Raw genomic sequence first — 15,674 nt, 5'->3', positions numbered from 1 at the left:
TTATTAAAAATATTAAATACTTTAAGGTCAAAGCTAGCCATATGATGAAGAATATTTAAAATATGGTTTAGGATCTACTTCTCATAAAAAATTATTTGCCATTACAAATGTGTTCCTGTATTATGAAGTCAAAACTATTCACCAAGGATTTCCCACCTACTTGCTGATAATATTTTAAGTTAACCTTTTTTCTTAAAATACAGTTCCTTTTGAGTTTGTTTTCATCTGGTGATTTTGAAAGTAATTTTATCTACAATCACTGAAAGCTGGATGATTTTGAAAGTCATTTTACCAACAATCACTGACAGCTTCTTGGAGTATTTCTGCGACGATCTCTGAGGGGTCCTTTTCTGTTATGCATTTTTAAGTTAGTAAGAGAGGATCTTAATCCTCAGAAAGGATAAGTCTTGCATAAGAGAAACCCATTTTTAATCCTGTTAAAACTGCATCTGTTTTCTTTTTGATCCCAGAAAAACATTTTGTGGAAAAAAATACCTGCAAAAGAGCTACATGAAATGTTTAATGCAGCTGCTATGGAGAACTCACGCTGGAGAGTAATAGTGACAGAAATTAATCCTCTTTCAGTGTTTCCTGTACTGCAAAGTGTAAGCTGAAGCCATTTGGCTATTCTTTATTCATCATTGCATTAAACTGAGGAATAAATAATTAATGTGTTTTTCTCCTTAGCATGAAACCAGGTGATTACAAAGGGAAAAGGAACTCAAGGATGTAGAAAGATGATTTGAAATGCTAATGAATTTTGCAGAAAAGATTTGTCAGGAAAAAGAGCAGTGTCACAGTAGATACATATTGCTTAGAGAAAAATGTGAGGCTCTCTGTGAAAAGATCTTAAAAAAGAGATGGGGAAAATTGACAGAGTGGCACAATACAATCTTGTGTCTCTGTAGTTCCTAGAGAGATGGGCACAGATAATTCAGAGAAAATAGACCATGTGACTCAGCTCACTTCTAAAAACTGATAGGACTGGATTTTACCGCTACAAAAGCCAGTGAAAACCATAATGTAACAGACTAACACATAATTTTGCTAACTCAAAGGACAAGATATTATAAAAACTTCTGTGTGACAGTAGTTGCTTACTTGATTATGCTCATGTTATCTTAGATGATGCTGCACTACAACAGTAGAAGACAAACACACTAAACAGGATTATAACATAGATATAATTACAGATGTATATGTTATATATACACACACGCACACACCTACCTGTATACACCTACCTGTACATCATGATTGTCTACAGTGTTTCTTCAGTGAGCCAATTCTGTAGATAAATGCTGTGGTTTAACAGGCAAAAACTGAATTGTGTTTTATGCCTATTGATGTTATTGCTCATGCGTATTTTTTTTAATTTAAATCTTCGTCGGTCAAATGATGTTCATTGGGGTCATTAAGTGATAATTGATTTTTCTTTGGAGTTGTTATTTTAATTTCAGTACCTCAGTGTAAAGAGTGATATTTTTTAAAAATTAGTATGACCAAATTTAAATACCTCTTCAATAAAAATATTAACCTATGAACAGAAGGGGTCTGAGTTTATTTTCAGAATAAAAGAACATTCATTCAATATTACATGGACTATTATTTCTTTTTAAATCTATGTTGAATCTAAGTACATAAAAGTGTGAATAAATGCAAATGAACATAACTACTGGAAATGTTTGGCTTTGTTCTAATAAACAGTGACTGAATTACAGAAACTACAAAATTTTTAGTTTCAGATTGTTAGCCTATTCACCATCTCTTCTTAGTGGCTGATCAATTCTTCATCCTTCAGGTTGTTTAGACTTGCCCAGTAGTCTTCACATCTTTGAAGCAGTGCATTTGAAGCTGAACACTGTCAGTTTTAGACTGAATCAATATTTTATCAGCTCAGTAGGTGTTCTTATGTATAAATACATGCCAGAGAATGTTTTGTTTTCTAGAACACTGAGTGTTAGTGCAAAACCACAATTTTTTTCCCCAAAACTATTTTTATGTGGAAGGGGCTAGCAGCGGGCCTGTTAGCTAAAGGAGCAAGAAGTAAGAAGAAGAAGAAGCTGATAAGGAGCTTTCTCCAAGGCCGTAACCAAGGAGATCGAGAGAAAGAAGATAAGAGCATTCTGCAGCTGGACGAAGCGATTTTAGAAAGTTAGGTGGAGTCAGAGTAACTTTTCACCAATGGCATGATATTGAATTATTGTGGCCAATAGCTAAGGTAGAAGAAGGGTAAACAACTGGAAAGTGTATAAAAGATCAGCCATTTTCATTAATAAACTGTTGCCAAGTGTTACCAACTGAGACTACTTGTGGTCTCTGCTTTATGTCGTGACCGCCTCGACTGCGACATTTTGGTGACGCCGACGTGATAAGAACATAGTCGGTGGGGGCCCATACGGGGTCCTAGCAATTGGCAACCGTGACCCACTGGGACGTAGTGGGGGAGGCGGCGTTGGTGCAGCTGAGAGTGGCAGGTGGAAGCCACAGGGAGGTCCGGACCTGATTCCCTCCAATCAAGACACCTGGAAGTAGGTGAGCCACCAACTAGTAATAATGGGACAAAATTTATCTAAAGAGGAAGAAAGTGTTTTGTCTACCTGGAAAGTTTTGTTAAGAAATAAGGGAATTAATACGTCAGACTATGCGCTTCGTAATATATTGCTGTGGGCTAAATCACAGAATTTTGGCACTGATCCCGACACAGCATTTAGTGTTAAGGCATGGAAGAAAGTCGGGGACAGACTTTGGCAAGTTATTCGAGCGGGAGATAAAACAGCTGTTGATTTAGCAGTAACCTGGAACTCGCTCTTTGAGGCTTTAAAAGAATGGAAAGTAGAGAGAGAAACGGAGCAAGATGCGGACGAAGAGTCGGGGCTGATAACAGAACCTGACGGGGGGGCTGAGGCAGAGGGGGCCTCTGAGGTAGAAGGGGGCTCTGATGGGGAACTTGGTGAAGAAAGTTCGGGCGCCATGGGAGTTACCTGGCACGCTGCCAGAGCTTCTGAGAAAGCTCCTTATCAGCTTCTTCTTCTTCTTACTTCTTGCTCCTTTAGCTAACAGGCCCGCTGCTAGCCCCTTCCACATTTTTAGATAAACTGAGCTTTGGATTTTGATGCGGTAAAAAATAAACTGAGCCTTCTCCATGAAGCAATTTGTCTCTGACCCAGTTTTCATAGTAAATGAATTAATTTTTCATGCTGAAATGACAGAGAGCTTGTGATTACATAGCTCTATGCATCTGTAGTACCTTCTGACCTTGCCTTTCATTAATGCAGCTATTTCACTTATACTTACTCTGACATTCAGAAACTATGAAGTTATTCTAAATATTATTTAGGGACTTTGTTGGAAGGGTGTTTGGAGGGTATGATAAGCCTGCACAGTCAGAGCAGCTCTGGGACTTGTACACAGAAGTTTTGAGTCTGTTGGCAGGGATTCTACAACTTATTTGGGCAGCTGGGTTCAGCACACTCCTTTAGGGGAATTTTTTTCCTTCTCGTTGGAATTTCCCTTTCTGCAACTTCTGAGTGTTGCCTCTACTCCTTTTGCTGTGCACTCTCAAAAATACACTGACCTTTTCCCATGTATTTTCTCCATAGCCATTTACTTGGTAATTGAAAACTATGATTTTATACCTCTTTAACCTCCCTCAGACTGAACAGATGCTGCTCCCTTCACTTTTTCCCATTGTCATGTACTTAAGCCCATTAGCCACCAGGATACAGATTCACTGGATTCTTTCAGCTGTTTGCATTCAAGTCTTCCTCCCAAACCAAATGAATGGTTCAAAATGAATTTCTGGTAGAAAAATTAAGTTCACTGAGAAAAATACTCCTCACAATTGTCCTTTAAACAGGAAAGTATTTCTAGGTCCGCTTTAATTTTTTTAACTTCTATGTGAAATATACTTTGTCTCTGCAGGATTATGAATGATATTTATAATTTGTCATGGTTTTTGCATTTTGATTCCCTTTGGGGCTTTAAGGCATGGTGCCTTTCCTTATTTTAGTTTATTAGCAGTATGGAAGAGTCCAATGGAACTGAGGTCTGTGAGCTAAAGCAATGTCAAACTGTCCTGTGACAGTGGTTGAGATTTCAAGCACTGAGTTGCTGATAAGCAGCTCTGAATTTGTTCCAGGTTGAATCAGGCTGCTTCGCAAATGAAGCTCTGTATCTGGCACAACTAATGGTTTTGCTATACTAATATCACTTTATATTTTATATCTTCCACACTGAACCAAATTTCTGTCCCTCTTACTTTTTCCTGTCAGAAGCTGCTATAGCAAAACTTAGCCTAGTAAAGAGACCTCATTTCACCTTGCCTCAAAGCCCAGTGCTGCAATTAACAGTACAGAAATAGGTGTGTAATACACAGACAGTGATATAAAAAAGTGTACATTTGTCAGCATATATAGTCAGACCTTCCTTATTCAGGCCCCACCTTCTAAACATGAAAAAATTAACATCAAGGAGGCCACAATCCTTCTTCTGTGCATCAACTTTTAAATTCCTTCTGCTATTTTGCTCATCTGCTATCAGCGCTTCTCTATAGCCAAAGGCTGCTTCGAGAGTGCTTCCTTTTATGGGTAGAAAATGGTCACCACTTTCACACACATCTTTTTTTGCCCTTTTTCAGGGTATCTGAGGACCTATAGATAGGAAGAAAAAGTGATGTCTAATCTTTTAACAGTTCTCTTCCCAAAGCTATGAGTGAGGCTGGGGTGAGTAACTGCAGAGACCCTCTGCGTACTGCCAAGCATTGTCCTCACCAGAGTTCCCACAGTCCACATACCTGCAGAGATTTCTCAAAGAATCTTCATGAGCTTAGCTGTTACCGTGGCTGTTCCAATGGAAAGCTGCAGCCAACATCAGAAGATGGATTCCCAATGGGTTGCGCCCCAGTAGGTGGAGTAGAGCTTCAGGGTTTTTCAGGTGGGATCAGCTAAAGGACTTAAAAATTTTGAAGAAAGGATTGAGTTAAATTCAATTTCAACCTCATCTGTACATTGTTCCTATACATGAAAAAGATAGTATGGAGCATTTTTTGCACTTGCTTCTGACATTAAAAAGTTATTCTTCTAGGACAGAATCTCCTCAGAGGTGGGATTTATAGGGAATATTCAATCAGCATGGTTGCATTATTTGCTAGAGCAATATTGGACTGTATGAAATTGTTTGCCTGTCTGCTGCAAGTTTCTAGAGGGTAGGTTATGTTCACCTCTAGCAATAATTTACTGGGTTTTGGCAGACTCAGCAAAGGATGAAATATTTCTAAGGTATGGAACTTAACATGACATCTCATTCCTGCACAGAGCATTAGAGCATGGAGCTTACAGGGGAAATTTGTAACACGGATGTGTTTTCTCTCTGCCCTGGATAAACAGCTGCAGCTCAAACCTGGTAGTTTTTGAATGCAGCATTTCCCTGAAAATAGGTGGTTAATTAAGAGGATATTGATAACTGTAAGCTCCCAGCTGTGAACTTAAAAGTACCTTTTGGAAGATATCAGGTGTGCCATTAGATCACAAAGTCTCTAAAATATTTACAATAAGAAAAAGAACAAAAGGAAACAAACAATAAAAAGCATAAATTTATTCCCCAGCCTGAAAGCCACATAATCAGAGATAAATTTAGCTTTTTGTTTTGTATTTTTTATTTTACTACTTATTCACATTTTCACAAATTAATAGCATTTGTGAAAAAAAATCAGATTAAAGATGGTATATGGTCTATGTGGTTTGAATAGTGCTTCTTTTTTCTTGTCTGTGACATCTGAAGTCAGCTAAGTGTATTGTTTCACTAGCTACATTGATTTCTTTTAATCAATCAACCAATTAATCAAATAATAATGCTGATAAAAATGATAGCTAATATGATAAATTCCTCAGGCTGCAGTGGAATTTTCAGGAGATTATTAAATTTCTTTGGTTGTTACTCTTTTTTTTTTACTTTACTTTGATTCTTACATTTTGTTTTGAATTACATCACCTGGAGTGAAATAGAGATCTTTTGCTCAGACACCATCTCAAGGTTTGTTGACAATCTGTCCTTCAAGACAATAGCTATTGAGAATGAATTCTTCACTCCTTAAATCAAATTCATCTCCTGGGAGATGGGAGATAACATCACATTTCTGTGTCCGAGGATAAAAAACCACAGTTCTACAAGTTCCAGTCTGTACAGTCTTCTTTGCCCTCCCTTTGACAGCACAGAACATGTGTATTGACTTACTGCTGTTCTGACATTGGGTCTGTCCTGACAAGGCATTTGAAAATTATGCATGGTTGTACTGCAGACCAAAGGTGCAGGAGATTAGCTACCAACTGCCCAGGTTTGATAAAAGCAGAAACTGTCTTGAACCTGGCTTCTGGTTCTCCTTAAAAACATTCCTTCCTTATCACATTATGCTAAAATGCAATGAAATTGATCTAAATGTGGGATTTACAAGCATACCTCAGATAAAAAGTAAGTAGCTATCAAAACTTCCAGATCTGTTTGGAAGTAATGGCTCAACTGGTTTTTGTTCTGTGTGAGGAGAGATTGCTATGTTTCTTTTCTTTGAACCAAGGTACCATGAGTTGTATTTATATCTCCTGCTGCATCAAATTAGGCAGAAACAAAGAAAATGTGCTCTACTTCATCAAACCTCTTTGTCTGCACTTTCTCTTCAAAACTTATCACTGTCATGTCCCCTGACAGCACACTGCATACTAACAGCACTTTATCAGATTTTTTAGTATCATTCTAAGGAAAGCTGGATTTTCTCAAAGGGACCAATTTAAAATTGCCAATTTAAAAATTGATGTATTTCATTAATTAGTAAAATTGCTCTTTGTTACAAACAGTGTCTATATTGTTTCATATGCTGTATGTTTTATTTTGGGTTTGCCAGATTCTTTGCATCTTCCAAATGGTACTGGAGCCCACACAACAAAAAAGGACCCACACTCTTCCCACACTCTTTAAAGGGAAGATAGGGAAGTAGGCCCTTTTTAGAAAAGCAAGAACAGGAATATTTTCATGGTGAACTGAGGAAAAAAGAGTATTGGCAGGGGTAAAAAGGCTAAGGTAAAAAGTAAATGAAGATACTGAGAGTAAATGAGTAGGGATCAGCGTACTTACTGTGAGAGAAAAGGGAGAAGACTAGAAAAAGAGAGAAAGAGTCATTGTAATAAGTATGTAGGTATTGTAATAAGGATGAAGGTATAACTTTGGTCCCTGTCCTGCATCTGTGGTGGGAATTGTGGGGATGGGTTTTGTCCTTATAAGAGTATTTGAACCTCTCCAAGATCCACATGGAAATTGAGATCTGGGGATGTCTGGCCTTTAGGATAATTTGAGCCCTTCCCTTTGCAGGGTACATATAGAAATTACTTTCACCATAATTAGGAGAATGGGTGGGCAAGAGAAATACTCATCGCTATGTGCTCAGGAAGACACTCACGTCAAACTATTTCAGTTTTCAGGTTTGTGGGTTTTTTGCACATCTGAGGCCACTGTACTTTCTTATAACTCTGACTGGCTGATGTTTCCAGTGTGAAACAGCATGATATGAATTCTAAATTATTACTTGCTGTGAGTATGGCATATTCTTCCATTTGAATATATGCCAGAATATAGCTAAAATATAAAACAAAATATTAAGAAGGTAGAATTTCAAGGAAAGGTTACTGAAGTAACCTGAACTTATTTTCCCCGTTAGCCAGCTTCATTGTGCATTAATGTTTCAGTGGTCCTGGTTTCTGCAGATGAGTCAAGTTGTTCTCAGCTTTGAAGAACAAAAGAGTAATTAGATTAGTCAGGTCTAAAGATCAGTTGAGAAGAAAAGGTAGATAAATTGTCAATATAATAAAAGATTAAATTAATTGCTGACAAATCCATAATAATGCATGTTAGATGCTATTTGTAGGCACAGTTGAATTCTAAATGATGATATACTGAAGTATAGAGATAGGAATTATTGTTTCCAAACCAGGGAAGGCCTCTAGCACCAGTCCTTATTGAGGCAGAGATAAATATTAAGAATGAAAGGGAAATAATCCTGAAATTAATTAATCAGTAACTATGTTTAATAAATTGTACATGCTTTCATTGGACTATTGTATGAAATTTTGATAAATAGACAAAATATAATGAAGTTTCATTTTTGTACTTGAATATATAAGGAGCTCCTTAGAGTGGAGAAATTGCTAACAAATTACATATATTTTAGGAATTTAAAATAGTCAACATTGTAAAACAGTATTTCATAGATAGGAAGTGAAATTTTTCATCATTTTAATGAACTTCAACAGTATTGAAAATTAAACTTGCAGTAGGAAATAATATTGTTATGAGAAATACATGCTACTGTGTAACATGCAGAAGGGAGAAGTGAGTAAATGGATATGGAAAAGAGCTGTGGCTTGGATTCCTTTTCAAGCTGCTGTCAGTTGGACATCATGGAACACTGTTTTGGCACTAGTATTTTATGATTTACTTGGCAATTTTTGAAGGAGCCCAAGACCAAGCTAGTTTCTGACTTCATAGATAAATCTAATAAGGAAGAGATGTCCTCACCTGGGCAGGAACACAAACCCTGAGGCAGTCCTCACACAGTTATGTCAGTTCTGCAACAGTCAGTGGTGAGTCAGGGGTGCAGCTTGTAGAGGAGATAGGGGTAGAAGGAGAGGCAGATCATCAAAAGGGAAAACAACTAGAGCAAACAGCCACAAATTTTTGTACAAAATACAGCAAGTGTAATCTTCCTCTGGATGTGAGAAAGAGCCAACTTAGTGGTACGTGAACATACCTGCTTTGTTATAATGTTTTTCATGTACACAGTATCATTGAGCAAATAAATTCTTTCTGCTGTCCCTCACAAGTGCTCAAATTACTCCATAACAGTATAAAAACATGTATGAATTTTCCCCCTCCCAGTCTATTTCAGTTCTCAGAGAAAAAACAATTTCTAGTGGTGTATTGTCATTTGCCAGGGAAGGAATCAAAGATTAATTGTTGTACTATTACTAAGTACGTGTTCCCCAATTTGCCCTTCCCTGTGTCACAGCCTACCTTATGCATTCCCTTATTTTTCAATCTATTTGTGCTGCTTGCCTGCCACTGAGAGCTGCCCCTCAACATCTTCTGTTTTTAATCTCTCCCATCCTTCCTTTTGTACTGTGGTCACTTCACCTCAGTTGTAAATATGCAAATCAAAGCAATTTGTATGCCACCAAAACAAAAGGCCTGTTTTCATGCATGCACACAGCATTGTGAAAGCCACAGAGAACTCATGGCTTCCTCACCCTACCAGCACAGTCCTTAGGACTGCATTAGATCACAGTTGATATAAAGAGATGAAATTCATGCTCAGTATCACCCAATGGCCTTTCAAGAGCATCATACACATCAGCTGACTGAACCTTACTGCCCCACCAAAGTAGTCTGTTTTAACTCTTCTGCTATAATAGAGGAACAAAACAGACTTGCTGCCAGTCACAGTACATCAGTAGCACAGCTCAGCTCAGAACTCTGCTGTTTTGTCAGCAGCTGACTGTAGCCACCAAGTTATAATCTCTCCTATATGCAAACCTAGACTCTAGGCAGGGCCTCAACTGAGACCACAATCCCCCAGCCTAAGCACAGACCCTGCACTACGGAAAAAGCTCCCTCCCTTTCCACATATTCACCACACTTTGCAAACATTAACTAATTAGTTAATCTGAGGTCCCACTTAGAACTGAGATACTTTTTTTAGCATCTGATTTAAAGCTAATTAATTAAGATACGTTTTTGGCTTATTAAGCTCATCATAATAATGACGTTATTTTGATTAGTCTAACACAGCACTCTCTCTTTTAATTTTTTTACTCTAAATTCATATCATGCTTGATGAAAGAGTAAAAATTGCTTATTGACAATTTCACAGTGAATAAGAACAGCAGGAAACAAGTTTGCACTTATAAAAGCAATTGTGTTTTCCCATACTCTGATATCCAGAATGCTTTTGCCCTGTAGTAACTATGAAGACCCACTTGTCCTCTTATTTACATCCAACACTGCATTCAGTTCAATAGAATTCCAAAGCCCTCTGGAACATTCTCTCTAAGCAGACAGTGTTTCTCTATATTTCTCTCCTCAAAAGCACAGAATTACATCACAAACCATACTTGAAGGGAAACACACAATAAATGCATCAATCCTCAGTTCTGGTGAGGAGAGAACAGCAAGGACAGACCTGCTTATCTATGTTCCCAGAAAACTTAAATCTTTGATGCTGCTGAAAACCAAGTCCACTAAATGCCTATCTTTTTTTTTTTTTTTTTTTTTTTTTTGTGGTCCACTCTAATTCACTGTCCATCAGGTTTTTCCATTCCTGTACTACTGATATGATGAGGTAGTCACTCTGACCTCCCTTAGAATAAAGGATTAAAAAAGCAAGTAAACAAGTAGTGGCCTCCAGAATGCAATAGAGTGCTTAAAGCAGATTTTTCAATGTTATCTTATTGACTACTAAGGAAGAAAAAAAATTTTTGCAGCATATTTCTACTAGTCTGCATATATATTTAAATAGACAACTTTTAAGTAAACTTTGACAAAACTTCCAGTCTTAAAAAATTAATGAACTTGCTCAGTTTTTTTCATTGCCTCCTGTAACAATGTGGTGTATTTTTGAAGCCATACACTGCTTCACATTCCTCTACTTCTTGTTAGAAGAAAGTAATTAATGAGTGCCTGGGAGAATTTATTTTCTTAAATGTAGCTCTTCGCTTTTCAAAGTCCCAGACTTATCATTAGAGTATCTTTATTATTAGTCAAGATTCATTTATAGAGCTAGAGTCTGGCTATCTCATCTTTTCCCTTTCAACTTCCTTTTTATTATTTTGTCCCTTGTGAGAAGATATAGAGTCAGAGCTAAGGTTTCCTTCCCTTTTCTACTGTTCTCCAGAAGCAGGCTCCCCTCTTTCTTCGCCTTCCTTCATATATCTTTATTTCTTTACAATTATTTTTCACTCTTTGAATATGCAAAAAACTTCATCTATCCCTTATCCAGTAGGATATTCTTGCACATATTCAAGCAAGGTGTGCAAATACAGCTGCTGGAAGAGCTGTTACCATTAGCAGAACATTGACAAAACAATCACTACATCTTGGCCTTCAAGGAAAACTTTCTGAGTATCGTTAAAAGACAAGCCTAAGAATTGAAGCGCATAACTTGAATCCACAAAAAAATTATATAATGAGTTCAAGACTTTAGAATTTCCCTTGTGCCAAACATCACTCCTTCCTCATTGCTGCATAGGAGATAATTACTTCTTTTTCTGTGTTCTCACAGGAGCTACTGAACTTCTCTCCTCCTCCTTTGCTAACATATCACCTTATCTTACGACTACTAACTCCTACCTCTTCTTTTTTTCAGACTGATGATGATAATTAAACTGAGACCAATTTTCATAAGCTATTTGAAGTGCTTTGTTTCTGTTTTCTTACCTGAAAAAAGTCTGTGCAAAAACATTTGTCTATTTTTCCCATCTATATGAACTGCTCTAAAAAAATACACTTTTCCATTCAAACTATGTTTACCACATATTTTCTACTAATGGATAGGCTTTCACTGATTTTGGTGGAAATGTGATAACATTTTTTGCCTTCATGGAGTTATGACCATATAAACCAGGACAGTTCAGTATAATTCCTCTTGGTCTCTCTTTTTCCATTAATACTTGACATAACCTCTGAAGATTCATTTGCCATCTGGTCAATGAGCAAGCTATCAGAATACAACCTGGCAGACAGTTTGTAATAAACAGGGCAGTCCTGCAATACTCAGTGGATCTTAGAGCAAGACTATGACCTAAAAAAAGCAGAGAGGTGTATTGTGGGCACAAGTATGAAGCAGCAGCATCCAGTCATTACTGCTTTCAGTTGCAGAAGAAAGCCTCAATGGAAATTGGGCTCCTGGAAAATTCAGCACTTCTTTCATCCATAGGCTACACATATGTGTTTAAGCATGAACGTAGCATGGACGAACTTGGCAGAAGAATTGTTGAATGAAATGTCTCTCTTGAGATCAATTGTAGCTTTGAGGAGCCATAAGTGTGAGATGGTATCATCATGATGGATTAGATTATGTCTCTAAAGCACTGTGAGTCATATAAGCTGAGGTCATTCCATATGAGAACAAATAATAAAAACAATAATAAAACATACCCAAACAGTGAAAAAAAAATTAGAATAATATCCTTGTCCCTGAAGCTAATTTGTGTGCATGTGCCTATGCCTACATTGCTTCTGGCTGGCTCCTTCTACAGCAGGGAAGCTGTTTACCACATGGCTTACATGGTAACCTATAGCCCTAAAACACAATTACTTTTACGCTCAAAGTGCTTGAAATATTGTGAAAAATGTTCTACATTCCACCAAAATGTTTTTATCACCTGACACTGAGGTTATGACAGGCCCAAGGGTTCTTTTGTTGTAAAGGATGGGGTAGTGAAAAATTGTACAGGGTGGGGAGAGCTGACAGTGTTGCAGTCTTGTGATCACTCTTTTGCAGTGTAATCCCTGATGTGAATCATCCCCAGATGAAGTGAGGATGCTTTGGAGAAAACTGGTATGAACCATCCAGGCAAAGCCTGGGGGAGAAGGAACAACTGAACATTGCACACAGCCAGGGGTCAAGCACTCAGGTTTGATTCTTTTCATTTTACCATTGCATACATCCTTGAGGTTTTGCTGCTAAGCAATTTTTCAGACTAACACTTTTGAAAACAAAAGGTCACTGTGAGAAAAATCTATTATAGTAAGGCTTTGCAAAAGAGGACAGGAAAAGGGCTGTATTAGAAAGAAAAAAGAAGAATATTTGAAGCACAGGAAGGAAAGCCCTATTCCTTTTGAAAGAGTGTAAATAGAAGGCAGAAGGAAGACAGCTGAAGAGAGAGACAAAGGTAAAGAGAGGACAAGGCCAAATAAATCCTATGGGAGAGATGTGCAAATAAGAGCACAGGGGGAAAACCAGGCAAAATTAATCAAGCTGGGAGCAAAGTGGAAGCTAGCTGTAAAAGGTCACAGCAAGGTGTGCTCATGGGACTGAATCAGGTTTTAAAGGAGGCAGGTGAGTCAGTCTGCAAAAAAAGTTGCAGATGGCTTCAGGAAGATGAGAATTTAATCCACAAGAGAACTGGGATAGAGGGAAAGCAGCATGTTTAGGAGCAGTAAGATAGAGATAGCTCCAGTGCTATTTTTTTTAATGATAATTAATAAAAGTATTTTGGGTTTGAAGTGGGCAAAGTGAAAATGCTGGTAGTTAGCTGTAAGTAGCTATTGGCCTCATTTGGTCTCAGTACTAACCAGATGTACCTGATATATACTCTGATGGCTTTCTTCCTCTCTTTTTTTTTTTCCTCTCAAAGTTTTACTTTGTCTGTGGAATTCAAGCTATAGGTGATGTGTGAGCTCAGGCACAGCTGCACATTGATGCTGATGGTGTCCCGGTGCAAGGCCTTACTCTCAGTATGATCTCTTCAGGGAGTGTCTGAAACCCAAGCTGAGGTCACTCAAAGAACAAGGGTAGACATGAGTCTTTCATTTCAAGCACCAAACTTTCAAGTTGCAGATGAGCTCAAGTCAGAGTCCTCTGATTCACCCTGGAGATCTCCACCACTTGGATAGCTCTGCTGCTCCCCAGAACTAACTTCTAATCACTCCAACTGACCCTGCAGCATTTGCTAACATTCTTGAAACTAGTCCAAAGCCTCATCTGACTCTTCAAGCAAATTAAAAGAAAATAAAGTTTCTACTAAAAAGAACTTCCAAGAAGGTGAGGGCATCAGGATGGATGGATGACTCAGTGTAAACACACCACCCTCAGAAATAATGCTGAAATCCCAAGATCATTGTAATCTTAGAGAAACACTGTTCAGCACAGGAAATTAACAGTACAACAGAAGAGCTTTGGATTAGTCATTAACTGGCTAGACAGATATATAACTTGATGACAATCTCTTCAGTCAGAATCACAAAACATATGGTCGCTGCATTCTCTTTATTTCAACATGTCAATCACAATTGTGAAAGATCCCCATCTTCCAACCTTCTTCAAAATTAGTATTGGGAATAAGCCTAGATACTGTGCTTTGTTTGGTCATACAGGAGATCACCACCCCAATTTTGTTATTACTAGTTCATTTTGAGAACTATTATTAAAATGTGCAAGGAAGGTGACCTAAGCTATGTATAAGGACAGGACAGACATACGGATGTATTCCCAGGTAATAACAGGATTCACCCTGCCCACCCTATGACTGATTCAATGCACATGTTGCATGTTTTGCTTTTCATATGCATTAATCACACTAAACTGGATGACAGATCTCTTGCTATTTCACAATATACTCCAAACAGCCTCGTCTCCAACTCCTGGGTCAAGAGGCTGCATTCTTCATCACATCCTTTAATTAAAAAAATAATTCAGCTATGTATCCAAAGACACATAAAAATTGAAGGAAATGGATTATTGTGGCAAGCAAGAGATAGCACTTGGCTTGCTGCTGGTTGCATACAACTGCAGGTATTAGGAAGAAGTGCAATCCAGCAAGAGTGAGTGTGTAGGGAGAAGCAGTTGATGCAGGCGATGCAATGACCAGTGCTGGGGTGCATTGGAGGGCATCTTTCAGTTCAATTTCCCACAGGAAGTCTCGTACATAATACAGCTGCTCTATGATGTGAACCAACCCATGATACATAAAGCATGAAGAAGGGAATTATTTCAAAAGCACACTCTTGAGCCAAACTCAGATGTGAATGTAAACAGGCCCTGTGTGTGCTGAGTGACTTCACAATGCCAATGAATTGGAACAAGGACACAAGAACAAATGTGAAAATGGGATATAGGTAATTGAAGACAGGAAGAAGAGAGCAAGCAGTTGTAATTGAGACAAGGAAACACAAAAATTCTTAAAGAGAAGCCGTCTGAACTTTGCCAATGGCCACAGTTATTCCAGTTCTTACACTGCTGTTATTTTTTTTTTCTTCTGCATCTTGAGAATATATATTGCAAGCAGAGAGGAGGTTCTCTGAGGCTATAACATGCATTGAGCCACTGCCATAGAATAAAAGAATCCATGCAGTGCTGGGATAAAAACTGTGTCTGGTAAGATGCCAAAGAGGAAATGGTCTATATTCTCTTTTCAAACACTTTTGCACAACTGTGAATGCCTTGACTCTGATGCAGTTTCTCCTGGCTTTCATTGTTTAAAGAAACAGAATATCCAAAAGTGTTTTCCTGTTAATGTCAACCAAATACCTACTTTCTGTCTGTGGTTTTTTTAGTTATGAGGTATTCTATCTTATTTTGTTTATAGTTTAAACAAACACTTCATGGAAGTTGACTTTAATTTTTAAAATATTTTGAATATGCTTCTGGCTTTTAAAATCAACTTTCCAAATTTAATAACGCACAAATTTTGTGTACAAATAAATTCTTCAGCCTATGTAGAATCTGAGAATGTAATTCATGAAAGAAGGTGCCATATGGGCCAGGAGTAATTATTGGAAGTCAGCTAAAATATTATTTACCATTTATAACTGAAATCACAATAATTTCATTTAATTTTTCTATTGCTTAAGAATTTATTTAGCTCCCTTTACCATTTAATTTTGCACATGTCAAAATACTGAACACTTAGACT

General features: G+C 37.7%; 1 long non-coding RNA gene across 1 annotated transcript in view; it reads left to right on the top strand.

Annotated features, from left to right (window-relative positions):
* The window catches only part of LOC141728682 (uncharacterized), a 72,398-nt gene extending 57,250 nt beyond the window's left edge, over nucleotides 1–15,148 (top strand). The window contains exons 2-3 of the long non-coding RNA XR_012579828.1: nucleotides 12,542–12,674; nucleotides 13,398–15,148. This is a non-coding gene — a long non-coding RNA (uncharacterized LOC141728682). The remainder of the gene's footprint in view (nucleotides 1–12,541; nucleotides 12,675–13,397) is intronic.
* The last annotated feature ends 526 nt before the right edge of the window (nucleotides 15,149–15,674 follow it).

The sequence above is a fragment of the Zonotrichia albicollis genome, chromosome 3 (assembly GCF_047830755.1).
Source record: "Zonotrichia albicollis isolate bZonAlb1 chromosome 3, bZonAlb1.hap1, whole genome shotgun sequence".
NCBI classification, from domain to species: Eukaryota; Metazoa; Chordata; class Aves; order Passeriformes; family Passerellidae; genus Zonotrichia; species Zonotrichia albicollis.
Note: the sequence above shows the minus strand (reverse complement) of the source record. Positions and strands in the feature narration are given on the sequence as shown.